Here is a 19,625-nt window from a genome sequence, read left to right on the forward strand (position 1 = left end):
AGGCACACAAAAAAAACCAGGGGTTGGAGAGACTGGTGCTACCAGCTGGATAAGTGCTTGAAATTAAATTAAGGTTCCATTTTATCATCTTTGAAAGTGAGCATTAGAAAACAGGATCCTAAGGGACTCAGAGCCCATTCAGACAGGCCAAAATAAAGCTGCTTCGGGTCACTTTAAAGGTATATTGTTTTAATAACACATGCATTTTAAAAGGCCAGAAGCTGCACCAAAGCTGTGCTCCAGTCCTTAGTACTGGAGCGTGGCTTTGACATGGCTTCTGGCCTCTGAGAACACATGCAACATTTAAACAGCATACCTCCAAAGTGACCCAAAGCAGCTTTATTTTGGCCTATCTGTAAGGGCTCTGAGTCCCTAATGGGTCAAAGAAGAAATATCAGAAAGGATCAGACATTCAAAAAATTTGTTGCCAGGGGGTGGAGAACTACTAGGTGTTGCAAATCAGTGTTAAGCAAGTATGTAGCTATGAGTAGGGCAAAAAGGAGGGCTCTAATCCCCCAAATAAGAATCTTACCCACCCACCCCCGCCCCCCCAATTTTTCCTTTTGTCTGCTAATTTCTAGTATTTCAGTAATTTAAAACTTCAGTTGAGTTGTTAGGGTTTTTTGTGATGTGTGGAGAAAGTACCCATTCAAACTTTCCTTCTTATTGTTGTGCACCTTCAAGTCATTTCTGACTTATGGTGACCCTAAGCCAAATCTATCACAGGGTAAACCTTGGCAAGATTTGTTCGGAAGGGGTATGCTTTTGTTTTCCTCAGAGGCTGACTTGCCAGTGGGTTTCCATGCCTGAGCAGTGATTCGAACCCTAGTCTCCAGAGTCATAGTACAAGACTCAAACCACTATAGCATGCATCCAAAAAAGGGGGAAAGGCAAAGCTATACAGGGAATGCAAACACAGCAAATACAGTACTGTATAACCATTCTAAACATGAACAGTTTTTAATTTCTCACTCTCTGCAATGCCGGAAATGTGGAGATTGAAGGAATATTTTATGGTGGGGGAATTATTACTTGGCGGGATGCCCTAATTGTGTTTTTCCCCTGTGGCTACACCCTTGGTGTTAGATGGTCTAATCCAGTCAATTATAATAACATTCAAAATCCAACACAACTACCCCTCAATACTGTATGTAATCTAGCCAATGAAGGTTTAAAAATTCTGCATGCACTGCAGAAAAAAATCTGTCATTTCTAAGCAGAAGCCATTTCAAGCAGTACTTCAGAATCAAACAACCAAGCTCTTGTTTTTCCTAGGGGCAGTGGAACAAATGTGAACTCAGCACTTGGAAGGAAAGATTTTTACCCTTTTCCACTGGGTGCCCACCAAACTGATCCCCCCGGCACCGCCTTACCATTCACACGGGGAATGGGTTTATAAACATATGAGGTTGAAAATGGCTGAGGGAACAGGTTGATTAAAATGGCCCACAGGAGACAAAGCCTCCCATATAGCTCTGCTGGTAACCCATGCTGCAACCTTTTTCATTTATTCACCCTCATTTTCTCCAAATTGAAACAAAACTCATGTTCAGGCTCACGAATACTTTGATCCTGCACAGCCTCCTCCCCTAATCTGTATTTTACACCTGATGAAATATGTGTATGATTCCTTCTGAGATCAGGTCTCCTCAAACCTGTGGCGGGTGATGTATCACCCCTGGCCCAACCTAAAAACATCATTTGGTGGCATCGGTATATGCACAGATCTCCAGTTTGATATTTTGAAACATGTTTTAAGGGGGTAAAAGAAAGAAAAGAGGGATGCAGCATTGCCCTTGCCACATGCAACTACCTGCCCTGTTTTTTCTTAAAAGCATCTGCAGTCTGCCTCACCCTCCCTGGCACTCCTCCCTCATGAGGAATACTTACCATTTTTGTGCATCTCCTGTTGAAAAACTGTCTGTCTGTCTGTCTTATGTAGTGTATAAAGGTAAAGGGAGGGATGTAGTGGCTCAAGTGATTAAGACACTGATTCTGTTGATTGCAAGATCAGCAGGTTGGCAGTTTGAGGCCTGGGTGCCACATGATGGGGTGAGCTCTCATCAATAGTCCCAGCTCCTGCCAACCTAGCAGTTCGAAAGCATACAAATGCAAGTAAATAGGTACCACTCCGGTGGAAGGTCAATAGCATTCTGTGCAATCATGCTGGCCACATGATCACAGAGTAGTCTCTGACAACGCTGGCTCTTTGGCTTAGTAACGGAGATGAGCACTTGTTGGTTATTAACTTTAAAGTCCTCAATGGCTTGGGTCCAACCTATCTTCGGGACCGCCTCCTTCCATATAACCCTCCCCACACACTTAGATCCTCGGGGAGGAATTTGTTACAGCCATATAAAACAAGGCTGTCGACGACCTCCTAGAGGACTTTCTCAGCTAACACACCCAGATTGTGGAACGGCCTGATGGACATGATCCATCATATTACCACCCTAAACAGCTTTTAAAAAGCTATAAAGACGGATCTCTTCCAGCAGGCCTTTCCTGAATAGTGCCCTGGCCACTAGAAGAAATCTAACTGCTGAATTCCAACCTCACCTTAGTCACGGTCTATTGTTTATTGTATTAATTTTTAAGTATGTTTTCATTCTTACATTGTTTAATGGTATTTTAAGGGTGTGTGTGAGGGTTTTGGATTGTATATATTTATATTGTATATAACTGTCTGGTTAAAAATAATAATAAATGTAAGCCGCCCTGATAGCCATTAGGGCTGAAGGGCGGGATATAAATACCTAAATAAATAAATAAATAAATAATATATTTTAATCTTTGTAAGCTTCCCTGACTGCATTTTATAGAGGGGCGGGATATTATTATTATTGTTGTTGTTGCTGTTGTTGTTATCCCTATGGTTGGACACGAATTGACAACCTTGTCAATGGGGAATAACTTTACCTTTTAAGTAGGGGACAGGCAAACAAATCTTGATTGAATACACCCAGCCACCTATCATCTACTCCTTTCTTATCAGAAGTTCTTTTCTCAGTGAGTTTAGGCTGACAAAGAGCTCACCACCACCTTCTTTCTTTCTGTTTTTTTTAATGAAAACAACCAGATTTTTGAATCAGATTTTCAGATAAAGCCTCAGCATAATGCTCTTCTTAAAAGGTAATGGTAAAGATAGTCCCGTGACATGAATGTCTAGTCATAACCAACTGTAGGGAGCAGTGCTCATTTCTGTTTCTAAGCTGAAGAGCCAGCATTGTCCGAGGACTGCTCTGGTGTGGCCAGTATGACTGCACCGAACACTGTTACCTTCCCACTGAGAAGTGGTCCTTATCTATCTACTTGCATTTGCATGCTTTCGAACGGCTAGGTTGGCAGAAGCTGGGACTAGTGATAGGAGCTCACCCCATCATGCAGCACTCAGACCTCAAACTGCTAACCTTCTGATCTTCCGATCATCAGAACTGGCATCTTAACCATTAAGCAACTGCATCCCAATGGTCTTTTTAATCCCCTCCCAATAACTGGGCAATACAGTTGGCCCTCCAGGGGATTCGTTCCGGACCCTTCCCCCAAAATGGAGGATCGTGCATATTCAACCCCCATAGGCTTGAATGGGGCACGTACCTGGATTTTCAAGGTTGTGGATCTCAGCTCCAAGAGTTAGGAGGGATGACTAGTTAGAAGCAGCTGTATTTTTCACTGTGGGACATGAAATTCTTTTTTCTATTCTCAGGTTGCTGAAATGGCTACTAGTGGAGAGCAAGACATGACAGGGAAGGCGAAGGGTGAAGAATTTATATGATGCTGATGTTGTGAGGGTTGCCCAGCAGAAGAAAATTAAGAAGGGCATCGTTTCATTCTGGTCAAACTGCCAAGACCCATATCTCAAAGGCTGCCCTCCATTTCAGGGCACTAGGCATCATCACGCTTCCATGGAGGATGCTGACAGTGTAAGTAAAGGGTTCCGAGAAAAGCCTTTAGGATTTGAAACAGTGGGAATAAAAATATTCAATGCTAATTCTCAGGAGAAACAGAAATGAAAATTAGCTGTCTTAGCAGTCAGATGCACAGTCCACTGAGCAGAATAGACCTTGCAACAAATGTAGGCATTGTATCCTAACACCATTATCCTCTTCTGTTCACACTTATTTGAGAGTGAGTCCCACCACAGAACATTTGGGTGCCTGAGGCATTCATTAAAGCCTAGAATTAATCAGGAGCTGCCACTTCCACATTCTCCAACATTTCACAGATGAAAATTGGGACTCATGGCCAAGCAACATTAGAGGGCAAACATTATTAATGAGGAAGAATATATAAGCTAGGAGATGATACAGCAGATTGCTTTTGCCAGAGTCTACTGGGAAGGACAGGATTCTGCCTCTCCTCTCTTCTCCCTCTTGCTGAGTTAAGTGAGTGCAAATTACTTTTACACTTTGAACTCAATTTGCAGCAATAGAAGTAAGCTGAGAACAAAGGGGGAATGTGGGATGACAAGAGGGTTAATCACAACTGTTTCGGCCAAATCAGGACAGTTGAAGAATATGCATGTCTCTCCAGTATTCTTGCTCTGTCTTTTCTTTCTGCCTAGCTGTGGCTGCCTGGGCAATTCCATGCTGCAGCCTCAGGAAATGTTACTTCAGAAACTCAAATATGGAAATCAATCAAATTCTGGCTTTAATTTCATGATATTGCTATTGTTATTGTTGTATGGTTACAAGCTGCTTCTAACTTATGGTGACCTTATCACGGGGTTTTCTTGGTATGTTTCTTCAGAGCGGGTTTGCCATTGCCATCCTCTGAGACTGAGAGACTGTGATATGCCCAAAGTCAGCCTGGTGGGTTTACATGGCCATGCCAGGATTTGAACCCTGGCCTCTAGAGCCATAGTTCAACACTCAAACCACTGTACCACGCTGGCTACCTATTCCATGATATAGTCACATTTAAGTTTGTGTGTTTAAATAAAAAAATAATTCTAAATATTTCTTGGTGGGTTGCTGTTTTTTATACCACTTGTGTTTGTACTGAATTTTGAATATCTTTCACAAATTTTCTTGCAGAAAACCTCTCAAACATTACACAGTGCATAGTTAAACTATGGAATTTACTGCCACAAGACGTGTTGGTGGTCATCAACTCAGACAGCTTAAAAGGGGGATTAGACAAATGACTTTCAGTTTCAGAGGCAGTGTGCCTTTTTATACCACTTCTTGGGGAACATGAATGGATAGGATTATTCAAGGCCATCCAATTTTGCTCCCGGTAGCATATCAGATTTCACCTGCTTTTGTATTCCACATGATGAGAATGGACATGCACCTATGCTTGAGAGCAACAAGCCAGTTTAGAGGGTGCAGAACAGGCCACATGGTACACAAACTGTGTGCCCTAAGAGAAAGGACTAGCTAGTGGCTTTCAGAACAGTAGTCAAGGGTTGATGTTGCAATTTCTTCAGCTTCTTGTCAACTGACAATAGCTCAGCTCTGGGGCTATTGCATTTGCACAGGCTTGGCCTCAGCATGCAGCACCTTGGGCAACTACCTGGATCCCAGAACCTTGCAGCTATCTCTTAACAGTTGTCTTTTTTAGGCCCATTGATCAGTGCCAGACAACATTTTTGTTGTGGTGTCCCTTCAGGTCATTCCTGACTTATGGCAATTCTAAGGTGAACCTATCATAAGGTTTTCTTGGTAGGATTTCAGAGGAGGTTTGCCACTGCCTTCCCTGAGGCTAAGAGCATGTAACTTGCTTAAGGTTACCCACTGGTTTCCATGGCCAAGCTGGGAATCGAACCCTGGTCCCCAGACTCGTAGTGCAATGCTCAAAACACTACATCATGCTGGCTCTCTGCCAGGCAACATACTGCCATTTATAATTTCCCAAAAAGCCTCTGATGTACCAATGTACTTTCCAACATTTCAAAGATGAAACTGGAGACTGGAAAATGCCAACTGGTACACAGCTGCTTGCAATCATTGCCATGTAAACCTTTTTTTTTTTTTTACTCTGGGGCACTGACTTACCTGGGGAGAAGTTCTAAGGGCCTCCTCCATGATGGAAATGCTTCTGTACTCCTTTCAGGTTTCCAACAGTGTCTGGTTGGCCACTACGGACTAGGAGGATTGCTGAGCTGTTTTTATATTGATTCAATTTGCCATATAACTTGCATTCTACTAGACATTCAGATGAATGGGGTGCAGTTGGAGGGACATGGAAAGAAACTGAAAACAAGGTGATCATCTATCCTCTCCATGAAATGTGGCTTGTGGAGGGACAAATTCTGCAGCTCAGAACAAATCAAGATATAGATGGAATGACACTTAATGCATCACCACTTCGTATGCTCAAACCTCAGGACTGGAGAAGAGAGATTGTAAGTATGCATATAATATTCTATTATGCAGATAACACTTGACCTCTGTGAACATCTATCAGCTGATTATATGGAGGTCAGGCCTGCTCTGATGTATCAGTACTTCTAAAAAAGATCTATACAATTTTAGAGTTCATATCCTTGTGGCAAAGAAAATATAGCCAATGACAGCCTAACCTCAATTTGCAAACATGGAAAATTGCTCATGAAGGGGGGAATAAAAGAGAAATGGTGCATGATAAAGAGGGGTAGGGGCACAACCTCTCCCTGGGTTGGACACACCAGAAGTAGTCTAAGACATTCTGCTGCCTGAGGTGGAGCAGCAAAAGCCACCTCCATTCTGGTCAAGGTGTGCGCCTAATTTATTTTGGCACAAGAGGCAGGAAATTCCACAAATACATATCTTGCATCTGGCAGTAGAAATGTAAGAACAACCAGTGTAATGAAAAATTGAATGATTACGTAGCTAATCATTTTTCACTCCTTCGGGACACTCAAAATCTGCTGCCTAAGGCAGATGCCTCACTATGCTTAACAGTGGAGCCAACTATGCATTGTGTACACACTCATATGTATGTATGCAGTTAGTTTTCCTCCTCTGAGGTTTCTGCAGAGCTATAGGGAAGGAGTAACCATTTCCCCTGGCCTTCTCTGCTTTCCTCAAAGACCTACAATCCCTCAGTCATCAAGACTCTTCAACCTTCCATATGTTTCTAGGTGGTTCCCCCCCCCCCCCCCTTAAATCCAGAAAAGTATTGAGAGGCATGAATACTGGACAAATATACAGTGGGGAGATCCTGTGTGGTAAACACCTCCACAAACCACTGCACAAGGGCTCCTAAACCAATCTTTCTTGGAATCAAGAAGGAAGAGCTTGCATTCACTCGGGTATACATAAATATAAAGACAATTTCCTGGAGGTCAGCAAAAAAGAGCAAGGGGGAGAGAGCCGGGGATTAGGAGTAAACAAAAGGAGAGAGCTGGGACAGGTAAAGGAAAATGGGCAAAGACAGTAATCAGACCTGGAGGTAAGAAAACTGAAACCCAGAAACAGATGCAGGAAGGAAACGAAGCTGAATATAATTAAAGCAGGTGAACCTGGAAACCACACAGAATAAACCACAGAAGTAAAAGGTCATGAAACCTGCCTCAGAGTTACGTTTTAGTGTTATGAGGGTGCCAGAAAGCAGCAGGTCTGTTGTTTTCATGCTGCACTGATGCGATCCGTGATTGAATGGTGGTTTGTGGCAATTTCTACAGGACCTTTTTTGTTTTAATAGGTTGCACTTTTCAATCCTACTGATACAGCATTGCTAACCAATTGTGCACAATAAATTTGTGTGTATGTGTCTTCAAATTCCCTGTTGACTTATGGCAACTCCATTCATTTTGTAGGGTTTCTTTAGGCAAGGAATATTTACAGAGAGTTTTGCTATTTCCTTGCTCTGAAATATAGCATTTAGCACCTGGTATTGGTTGGAAATCTCCCATCCAAGTCCTTACAAGGGCCGGCCCAGCTTAGCTTCCAAGATCTGATGGAATCTGGTGCCTCTAGCGTATTTAGGCCCTCTCACAATACATTTACAAATGCATAATTAACTTGTAGAATATATTCCCATAGGCTAAGTGATATGGTAATATATGATCAGCTGTATGACTTCAACATACAAAACTCTCAACAGAGAGAGAAAAAACGTAGATAAAAGGTCTGTCAATAGCTTCTAGCTATTGGAACCTCCAGAGCAGAGTTTAGAAAGTCATTCAAGACAAATGAGTATAATGGTGAAACCACACATAACTGAACAGGAGTACCAGTAGATCCAGAGGATCATACTACCACAGCTCACAACATATCCTTATATTCATACCTCTTAGAAATAACTGGCTCAGAGACATTGTTTTTCTAAGTACCAGATGTCTAGGGATAAACACCAATAGGAAAGTCCATCATACCCTGCTTTCTTTGGTTTCAGGGGAATCTGGCTGAGGTTTGCTGAAAGCAGAGATGGATCTGTGATCTGATACAGCTAGGATATTCTTAGAATGTTATACCTACTTATTTGGTGGGTTATCAAGTGCTATATAGAACAATGAGTCCACATGGTCCTGTGCAGAGTGTTTATAATATCCATTAGGTGGTTAGGAAAGAGGCAAGAAGCAACGGTTCGGAAAGGACCCAGATCTTCAGAGTTCTTTTCACCAAGGACTACTATAAGAAAGCCTTTTTCTAAGGTATAGCTCCGGAGCGGGGAGAATGAGGGCTTTCCACCCCCAAAAGACAATTTTCCTCTCCCATGAAGTTTTCCTTCAGCATCCAGATTTCTAACTTAAAAAAACCTTCTGTTGAGTATTTCAAAATATAGTGTGGGCAGGCAAAGATAAAGGGCAGGCAAAGTTACCAAGGGAATGTGAACATAGTAAATATAAGTGTACTGCATATGAACGATTTGCAGTATCACACTCTGTCTAATGCTAGAAATTTGAGGACTAAAGGGAAATTTCGTGAGGAGAGGGGGGCAGATGCATGTAGCCACACTCCTGCTCTTCACAATAATTAATACTTCCTTTGACGATTTAAAAAAAATGTGTACTGGATGTATCCATCTTCTTCTGTGAAGACACAAGATTGATAGGAAGGTGAATACCTCACCCAATTTTGTACCAACACCATTCTCACTATAACTGCATGTTTCAAAAGGTTTCCAAAACATAGCTATGGGAATGATAATAACATAAAAGCATTCTACATTTAAAGGCATCCAGCAACAAAAGGGGGGGGGGACACCAAAATATAACCTTCTTTGTCTTATCACCCCCCACCCCCTGCCCTTTGCAACTTGTCACAAGAGATTTTGATGGAAACAGACACAGCAGAGCTGATAATAAAAACCTGCAGCACTCTTGCACAAGGCGGCATGCGCACCTCACATCCTCTAAATCAAGGTCAAGTTGGGAATCTCCCCACTGCTTCCCTGTTTGAATAATGGAGTACCATACCCATTCACACATACTGTCCCTGGAATGTCTCAGACTATCTCCTCCATGCACCTTGAGTACCAGGGGACAGATTTCTGGAGCCCTTGGTGACGTCTGCATCAGAAAGGCAGAAGATGCTTTCAGCTTGCATCACGTGGTCCCAAGCAGAGGGCTAGCCATAGCAAGCTCAGTGATCCATACTGGCGAGAGCAACTGCTGGCCATGTTCTGTCAAGCCAGCGTGGAAAATATGCTGTTTTGAAACAAAGAATGCTTCTGACAGGGATGCATTCCTCTCCCCCTCCCATGCAGACAGACTAGGGTGACATATTTTTTTCTCAACAGAAGCAGCAAAAAGGCTGTTAAAAGTTATCATAGAGGTATATCACACGGAGCTTTTTGGTGGTTTTCTGGCTCATTTCCGGCTCATTTCCAACGTGACTGCACTTCCAACAATGCAGTTTCACGTCATAAAGTGAAAGTGTTATCAGACACCATTGCTTTCTATGGGAGCTCCTTGCAAGGGGCTTCTGCAGTGATTCCAAAGTGACCCCTCATTTTGGTAAAACAAAAAAAAAAGTGACTTCACAGAATTTGCATTGAAGCTCACTTTGATTGCACTGCGAATTGGTCTGGTGTGGAAAAGCACTCCAATGCCACCCCCCTTGGCCCCTGCGTCCTGCTCCGTCATCCCCCTCCTCCTCCTTCATGCCATCTCCTCCTCTCTGCCAACCAGCCAATCCCATCATCCCCTGCGTCCCCCTAGACCCCAATCTGCTCCCCTCCTCCAGCCTGCCACCAATCCCATCATCCTCTGCCTTCTCCTAGACCCCGATCTCCTCCCCTTGACCATGGACTGTCTGTTCCTGATATGGAATAAGAAATGGCTATTTGCTATTCAAAGTCAAGGTGCATAGCATCCAAGGCTGAATTAGTTATTCTGGGACATGAGGATAGAAAATTTGATAGGTGCCTCTTCTTTCAAGTAAAAATACAGAATAAGTGAATAAATAACTAATATTCTTTTTCTTCCTTGTTTTGACCCTTAAAGTTAAGTGTCTGAGGCAGCTTTTTTACTCTGCTGAAAGTTTTTTTATACACAGATTGTGGGCCACCTAGTGATGTAAGTCTATTGGCCATTGTTCAAAACAGGATGCTGTACTAGACAGATATTTGGGTGATCCAGCAGTGCTCTTTCTGCCTTTTAGTATGGCTTTATGCAAATTCCAGCAGCCCTTTCACACTACACTCTTATAACAGTATGATTCCACTTTCACTGCAATGACAACATCTTATAGAATCCTGGGACTTGTAATTTGGCGATGCACTGCAGCACTATGTCTGGGAAATCTAAATTCCATAGGATGGAACTACAGCAATTAAAGTGGAATACAAATGCTATAATTGTGTGAATGGGCTGCAGGAAAGCCATGGTAATATTTATACTCCTGGGTGGTGGAGTGGAATTTCACATGGGTTCTAAACCCTATAGAATGGTGCAATATAAGATGTAAGAGTTTAAATGGATGTCTACATAGGCTTAAATTAATTCAATATCCTTCCAACTGGTGCCCCCCAGATGCATTGTTGTGCAACTCCCAGTTGGCTGTGGGTGATGTGAGGTGTACTTTTTAACACATCTGAAGTGGGGGAAGCTGGTTTAGTAATATAGTACCACCTCCCATGGGAATGCAGGCACTGTGATTCTGATTCTGTAAGCGGGGCATTAAAATAATTAGTTTACTTAGTCTGGAGCCACCCATTTGAAAAAGGCACTCACTAACTCTTCTTGAAACTAACACAAGAGGAATTCAGCGCATGCCTTTTTAAAAATAGGCAGTTCCAAAATTAGCAACTGAGGGAGTGAGGGTCATAATTGAAAAGATGTCTCCCTCACTTAAAAATAAAAACTTGTAACAAGATTAGGACACAAGGTCGTGGTAGGTACAAATGCAATGGTCCCAATTAGACGGAAAGTGTAATTAAAGATCACATTCCATTAGTAAGCTCTCTGGTCCCCACCCCAGATAGTAGAAAAAGGGAGGATAGAACTTGGACATTCTTGAAGCACGTCTTGGGTGGTATGCTGGGATTTAAAAGAGATTTTGCTTCTTGATGGACTCAGCATACTGCTAAGATCTTCAGCTTTCACAGGAACCAGTGGACCAAAGGTCTGAATTATCTGTGCTGAAGAATGTCTCTCTGTGACAGGTATATAACATAGAAACCATCAGAAGAGGGGAGCAGGCTTAATCCTGGCCTGGGGGAAGAGGAGCTCAGGAGCTTAAATAAATAAAGAAAAGGAAGTGATTTGACCAATTCCAGCTCCCTCTCTAGGAACCCCTGCAGCAACATTGGGCTCCATTTTCACCAATTTGTTTTTGTAAGGATAAGAAAGCAAAGAGGAAGAGACTGCCATCATGAGAAAATGAAAAAGACACCGCTTCCTCCCAGGGCCAACAGCAGGAGAACACAGCTCCTCTACCAGGAAGGATTTAATCTGTAAATTATAACCTTCTGTATTTGCTACAGTTTAAAGTGATACAGGATGGAAAGAGAAGATGAAACACATGGCAACAAAGTTGTAGCAAATTAGACAAGGATTCAGTGCTGGACTGTTGGCAGGCCAAAAGAATGAAAATAGTAAAAATGAGAGTCAGTCTACTGTTCTGGGCATTACCACACTAGCCCTGCTCTTAAAGCAATTGTACGAGGTGTTGAAAAATTCAAACATACCGCTTTCATAGCAGTCATCACCACATGTTTTCTCAATTGTATGACTGGCGCTGCTGTTCCGTTGCGTCATCTTACCGACTCTCTCTTAACTCCATCTTCCTGCCCTCTGCCTAACCCAGCATGCCTTTTTGGTTATTTTATTTTTTTTTTCACATTTTTCATACAATTCCAGTCCAGTTATGGAGCTCTGCTATGGCAAGTTAAGGTTTTTACTTTTTAAAAGATAAGAAATAGGAAAAAAACCCACAAAACAACAACAACAACAACAACACCAAAATAAAGGGAATCTGGCTGTTTGGAAATAGTAAGGGGAGAGGAGGGAACACTTACACCATGTGACTACCAATCTCACAACTGCCTGATGGTGAGATGTTACTTTGGGGACTTGTGCAATTGCAAGGTCATTGATGGGCTTCCCCCAGCAATGAAAAGGGACACAGCATCTATGGTCAGGGTCAGAGCAGCCACAGATCAGAGGTGTCAGCATGCAATAGGTATTGCCAAAGCCGCTCTTTTCCTGGTATAACTTCCACTTAAAAATGCATATGGTAATTAACTTAATGTTTTGTTTTGTTGTAAAATTAAACTAAACTTTGCAAGTCGGAAAGGAGATTGCTGCAAGTTACTATTTAGGGTTGCTAAATTAGAAGCATTACAGGCCCCAAGATTTCCATGCTGCTTATGGTTATGTCACCAACATAAGCCCTGGTGACATCATCAAAATGGTGCATTATGCATCAGCAATTCTCCATCTGACCATGTCATCCAAATAAAAAACATAATTTAACAAATTAGATAATATTTCTCTTATTGGGAATAAAACAAAACAAAACAAAACAAAACAAAACCCAAACTTTCCCCAGCTGTTTATAACATCTTTGCAAGTGCAGCATTTAAAAATATGCTCTGAACACAAAATACCAGCTGTTTCTCAGCTCAGTTTTAACAGTTTTCTAAGCACTACTTTTAATACAGGAGAACTGTAGTTCAACCAAATAATCTTTTCCAAGGAAAAGGAATAAACTTTGACTTTAATGGGATGTTCCCACTAACAACAGCCCCTCACTGACCAATAATCAATAATACTAGGCTAGAGGAGGGATATGGAATATATGGCTTTCCAGATGTTGCTGAACTGCAACCCTCATCCACGTGAGACATCTGGGGTCCACACATATAATAAGGTGGTTTACATGGAGCTGAATATTGGTATATTTAGTACCTAGGCTACATGGACAGATGGACCAGTTGTTGCCTCAGTATGAAGGTTTGGTCTGAAAGCTCAGAGGGAACGAACCTGAAACAGCCACTTTTTAGTTTACTAATTTCAAAATCTCAGCCTTGCTGTGTAGTGACAAAGCTGACTTGGCAGATATGGGAGATACAGATTACTAAATAAATAAATAAATAAATAAATAATTTTGTTACAAATACTCTGCAGCTGGAAATTAATGCAAAAAATGCAGGCAGCGTAACTGTTCTCCTGGTTTGGACAGCAGGAATTATTATCTACTATGCTATTAAAACATCTCTTTAGACAAGGTCATTTGATCCTTGATAGCCAGAATAGCAGAACTCAAACTGGTGTTAAAGAAAACCTCATAAGTATGGCATGACTTTGTAGAATTCAATTCCAAAATTTCAGAGAATGCTGTAAATTGAAAATCTGGAAGGCTTTGAACATTCCCCTATGAGGAAAATAAATTCAAATAATATTATGTAATGTCTTTTTGCTCCTCCAAAAAGGAAAACTTGTCAAATATTGTAGGAGGGATTCTGATTCAGCAAGGTCAGGAAGTAGGATGAGGAGGGCCGATGGTAATGACATGTTAAATTCAGTTTAAAGGCCTCAATCACCCAGATCAGAATGGCTATGTCCTTCTAACTTGCTTTCCTGCTAAGAACAAGTGGAGAAAAAACTGTTTTCTTAGATTTTCCAGATCGTGGTAAGTTAGGCCACTACATATCTTTCTTAGCCTACAACTCACAGAATCTGTGCTGGTTGACTGATTCTTAGAGATGCAGTCTGAAAAAGTAACTTTTCCAAGCTCTGCATGTGACAGAGCACTGACCCATCAAACTTTTCAGTCCTTGAAAAGAGAAATAAGGAGAAGGAGAGAGAGAATAAAAAACAGAGAGAAAAAACCAACTCAAGGTTGTTTTCACCTTGCCGAATTGCCTCAATCTAATATTTCTGGTCCTTAAATTTAAATTCTCTACCATTTATCTAAAGGCATTGCTTAATGTTTCACTGTTAGTTAAGAGGCCTAGTTAAGGTGACCAGACAGTATAACTGAAAAGGAGGACTGGGCACTGTAAACTGTAGGACATTCAGGAAAAATTTAGGACATTACAAAATAAAAGCTAACAACACTAATATAAATATAAATTCATGCGTCTTAGTCATGCTCAAAATGGAGGGCATTTTGAAATTCCTCCTGGACAGAAACTTGACATGTAGGACATGTCCTGGAAAAGGAGGACATCTGGTCACCCTCGACTATGGTTTCCAACCCATTCCATTTTTTAAAGCCAGCATAAAAAGTAACACACCACATAAGGGACAGATAAGCTTTGGGCTCTGTGCAAGGAAACTGCCATAGAAGCTTTAATTCATATGTATGTATGGTGTGTGTGTGCCATAAAGTTGGCTGTCGACTTATGGCAACCCCAGGAATTTCATAGGTTTTTTCAAGACGAGGAATATGCAAAGATGGTTTTGCCAGTCCTTTCCTCTGAAATATAGCCTACAGCACCTGGTATTCATTGGTGGGCGCGATTTCACACGGAATCGCGGCTTTTCCCCATTAGCGCCTATGGGAATTCGGCTTGTGAAAGCCTTTCGGGTTACGAAATTGACAGCGGAACGAATTAATTTCGTAACCCGAGGCACCACTGTACTAACCAGGGCTGGTGCTGATTAGCATATAGACAACATTATTTGCCCTAGGCCAGGATTTTCACCACACTCAAAAAAAATATAAACCACCAGCATTTAGTCTCTACTAAATTATATGGACCAGGGAGCCACAAATTTAAGTGATCTTTCTTTACAAAGCCTAGATATTTAGCAAACAGTAGATTATGGTTTTGGTCCCGATTCAAAGAAAGATTAAACAAACCAGATTAAATGACCTCTTTCATTAAGTCAATTTAGGTTGACATAAGAAATGAGTTAGTTTTTAAGTTTCAATTAACTCTTCATCAGGCATAATCTAGGTCACAATTGAGTGAAAACATGTATTCTGACATTGGCAACTTTAGTTTATGACCAAGTTTATGACCATGGCCAATAACGTGTAGGCTTCTGACAATGCGGATAGCTCTTTATTCTGCAATGCAGGTTTGGAAGGTTTTTTTTTTTTTTTTTTAAATCAGAATTAGTAAAGCAGAGTCAATGCATGGTTGACAAGAAACAATGCAACAAAAGCTTATTGGGAAAGAAAAATACCAGACAAAAAAAAATTGAATGGAACTGAAGAGCTAGATTATATAAGTAATCTAACATCTAACATAATACCGAGATGTCCCCCCCCCCCCCCCGCCCCTCGGAACAGAAGACAGCAATGTTGGTCATCTTTCAGAAATGGATTAGTTCATGATTAAACTTGTAAGAAGACAAGCAATCAAGACTGCTTTTACATCACCATCAAAATATGTAGACAAAGAAAAATTCTACAAAGACTTTAATCAAACTCTGTGACAATGAATTTAAGAGATTCGGGTTATAATCTTATGCACACTTATCTAGGAGTAAGTCTCACTGAACTCTGTGAGCTCAACTTCTGAGCAGAGATGCAAACAATTACATTTAGTCAGCTGGCAATTATGTGCCTACAACTACTTGAGAGCAATTCAAAGTGAATTTTGTGAGATTTACTTCTGAGCAAACTTGCATTACGACTGGTTGGGATTCAATGGCTTTGCAGAAAGTCCTATTATTTCTATTAATCATAGAATCACAGAGTCCTTTTTTTCAGATCTTTCACCCAAAAACATTAAAGAAATATAAGAACTGAATGCTTTCCATTTAAATGTTATTTTAAAAAATGAAATATCAACATTGCTTTTCATCTAAAATGAATTATTTTCATACAACTCAGACAATTTATGATCAGCCCAAACAAAACATTAACCTTTGGGGGAGGAGATTAAACAATTTGATAATCCACGGATCTCATGCTATAATAAATTTGTTAACCTCTAAGGTGCCACAGGATATTTTGTTATTTCAGTTGCAACAGACCGACATAGCTGCATCTCTGAAATGGATAATAATAGTTGATAGTGTCTGATAAAATGGGCAACTCTGATTTTATGATTACAACATATGGGCATGGGGAGAAATGGCTGCTACTTAAGGTTTATGTATCTTGATACTTGCTACATTAGAACAGAAAACTGTAGTGCATCCAAAATGTTTAAGTGCACACTGAACATAATGGCATTCTTATGCTCTCCTTCACTACATCCCCTTGTGCCCCTCACATTCTGGGGGCTTTAGTGAAGAAGAAGAAACTATGGAAATTCCACTCACACAAGCTATCTCCAGAACTCAGAAATGTTACTTATTTGGACTATATCAGGCCATGCCAACTGAGGGATGCTGGGAGTTGCAGTCTAAAATATTTAACTTTTCTAGTGTCTGGCGTGATCTTGGCTCCGATTCCTGTCTCCCATTCCAGCTTACTGTGCCTCATCTCAAGCCTTTCCCCAGGTAACCAAAAGCAGTCGTCCCTTGTGTTAAATGCTCCTGAATAATATTTGGCTATGATAAAAATGTGATAGCCCAAGCTGATGGAGGGAACCCAGCACCCACTGTACATTAACCCATGTACCAGGGGGCAAAATTTCCTTCCTGTTTGTTTGAATCTTTCATATTTCTCCGATATAACCCAATTAATTTGATACTTGTATATTATCATACTTTACTATATATTTTGATATTTATACATTGCTTTCCTTTTTTATTTGCTGGCTCATCTCACTGTAGCTATATGAACATCTCATTTGTAGACATGGAATTTTACATTTTCCGCTTCTTCTTGCTAGTAAAGAAAATTCTTTGTTTTTAAAATATAGATAATTTCAAGAAATGCAAAAAAAAAAAAATCAGTGGTAATTCATTATATACATATCCCTCACACACACACAAACGCGCATACACATGTGCCTCTTATTTTGCTATCTTACCCAGTGAATTTTATCACACAACCTTGTACGCTGGTGATTCAGTACCTAAGCCTGATTAAGGATGTGATTTCCCCCATGCTGTTCCTTTTCTCTATTTATTGCACATTTTCTATTAATTCGTTAAACATTGTCACTGAGCCCATGGTGTATAGTTTTGTGGGGGCCTTTTCTTGCTGTCTCTCACCTTTTTGAGAGAGACTGGTCGCATTAAGCAGCATGATTTTAAAGGCAGATGTGCACACCATGGATCTATAACACAAGGGCATCAGGATATCCCCCAACAATATGTTCCATCTTTGTTTCATTTTCTTTGTAACTACAACACACTCATTACAAGCAGCTAATATTTTGGGGCATGTCATAAATACAAAGGTTTGATCCACGACACAGATTACTGAATGTATAACATGGGATACATCTATGCTGCGCAAATCAAGGGTCCACATAGAATAAGTTACTTCTTCTCATAAGTACAGCTATCAAGGTGGGAAGGTAGAGAATGAAGGTATTTCTCTCCCCATAAGAGCCCTGTCCTCCCCCCAATTTTTTCCTTTAGTCTCCAGATTTTTAGCATTGCAGTAACTTAAAACTTCAGCTGAGCATTTAGAAATACAGTAAGGTAGCCAAAGAAAAGGGGCAGGAAAAGATAGCAAGAGAATACAGTTTAACACAGCAAAAATAAGAGTTCTAGGTGTTTATTCACTTACTTTCTGCAATGTTAGAAATGTAAGAACTGAAGGAAAATACAATCTTGATGTCAGAATACATTTTTGTGAGGTGTGAAATGTCCTCATTTTGTCATTTCTGTCTGTTCTGCATCCCAGCACAGGATTTGAGCACAGCAAATCTATGTGTAAAAACGTTCCATTGTCCATGGATTGTGCTCATTAGATTGAAGAAGACTCCAAAATAATTTTTCCTATTTTAAAGAAATCATAAAACAAAACAACACTTGTTTCTCTCATTTTCCTATGTTATCCCAATACAAGATTTCCTTTAAAACACACATGGACCCACAACATAAATATATCTTTCTTGCACAAAAGACATTCCTTGTGACCTTCATAAAAATATTGCTCTCTCCCAAGGAATCTAATACAAATCAGAAAAAATAAATCTCACTAACTTCTTGCTTTTCTCATTTTAACAGGTGATTTCATTTTATTTTAACCCATCCTCACAGGATTTATTTTTATTTTTCCTGAGATGTTTGGGGTCCCCCCCCCCACCCCGACACGCTTCTGTTATAGCAAAAGAGACAAAAGAGAAAGCCACACCAAATGCAACCTGACAAATATACTTTCTCTTCAATGGTTAGATGTCCCAGAAATTTGAAGAAAGGCTGCTTCGTGTGAGACAATGATGGGCAACACAGATTACATTTCAGATTATTCAAAAAAATTAAAGCAATCCATGCAAGACAGCGGAGATGTGATGCTGCCGCCAGTGAAAAAGTATTCTGCACAAAGGGCCCCAAATGAAGATATTTGGCTTTCTTTGATTTCATGTTGTTACAAAAATACACAATTGGATAGAACTGGGCAAAAGACAGAATTAATGGTACAGAATGAACAAAACCAATGAGAGATGTGGGAGAGAAAAACACCTCATTTTCCTATGCAACATACAACACATGCAATTGTCTCTCCAAAAGACTAGTAAACCACCACAGCAATAGCAAGAAGATGGGCTTAAATTCCATAACCTAAAAAGCCACACTGTTCATATCAGTGAACACTCAGGGTGATGTAAACCCAGCAAAACATCTCTACCAGTACCTATGTGGGGAAGCAGAAGGGCATGAGCCTCAGTTTCTCAAATGGTGGTGTTTCAGTCGGACCTATATGGCCACAGAATGCAGAGGAATCTAATAACTGCGATCGAGATCTCAGTTGTTTTTATCCTCATACATGCTTTCGCATGCTTGATCTCCTTCTGGATTTTCACGATGCGCACGCGCACACTGACAACACGCATACACACACAAAAACTACTGCAGAGCTGCATTCCATCTCAGGGCAAATAATCAATAAATAATTGCACTCATCATCACCAAATCACAACTGCCCTCACCCAGTTGTGGGGAGCAGGCTTCCATAGAAGATGCCGCAGTCTTAAAAGGTGGCTAAGGACTGCCAATAAATAAATAAATAAATAAATAAATAAATGGCGTTGCCTGCCTTCATTTTGATTTCTTTACCAGGACGACAATCTCTGCTAGTCAAACAAAAGCCCATCTCCAACGCTCCCCACCTTATCCCACCACTTTGAACGCTACTTGTAATCAAGACCTGAAAAGACAAGATTGGGTGAAATGTGTTTTTCACTGGAGAGCATTTTGGAAAAGAGGTTTCATCAAAACTACTTAGATT

The 19,625-nt window shown here is 40.7% G+C and overlaps 1 protein-coding gene across 3 annotated transcripts in view; it reads right to left on the bottom strand.

The window, feature by feature from the left end:
* LOC149309220 (zinc finger protein 385C-like) overlaps positions 1-19,625 on the bottom strand; it is a 148,610-nt gene that overhangs the window by 60,409 nt on the left and 68,576 nt on the right. The gene's annotated exons all lie outside the window — the stretch shown is intronic.

Source organism: Sceloporus occidentalis, unplaced genomic scaffold (genome assembly GCF_023333645.1).
Source record: "Sceloporus occidentalis isolate IW3139 unplaced genomic scaffold, rSceOcc1.0.p SCAF_7, whole genome shotgun sequence".
Lineage (NCBI taxonomy): Eukaryota > Metazoa > Chordata > Lepidosauria > Squamata > Phrynosomatidae > Sceloporus > Sceloporus occidentalis.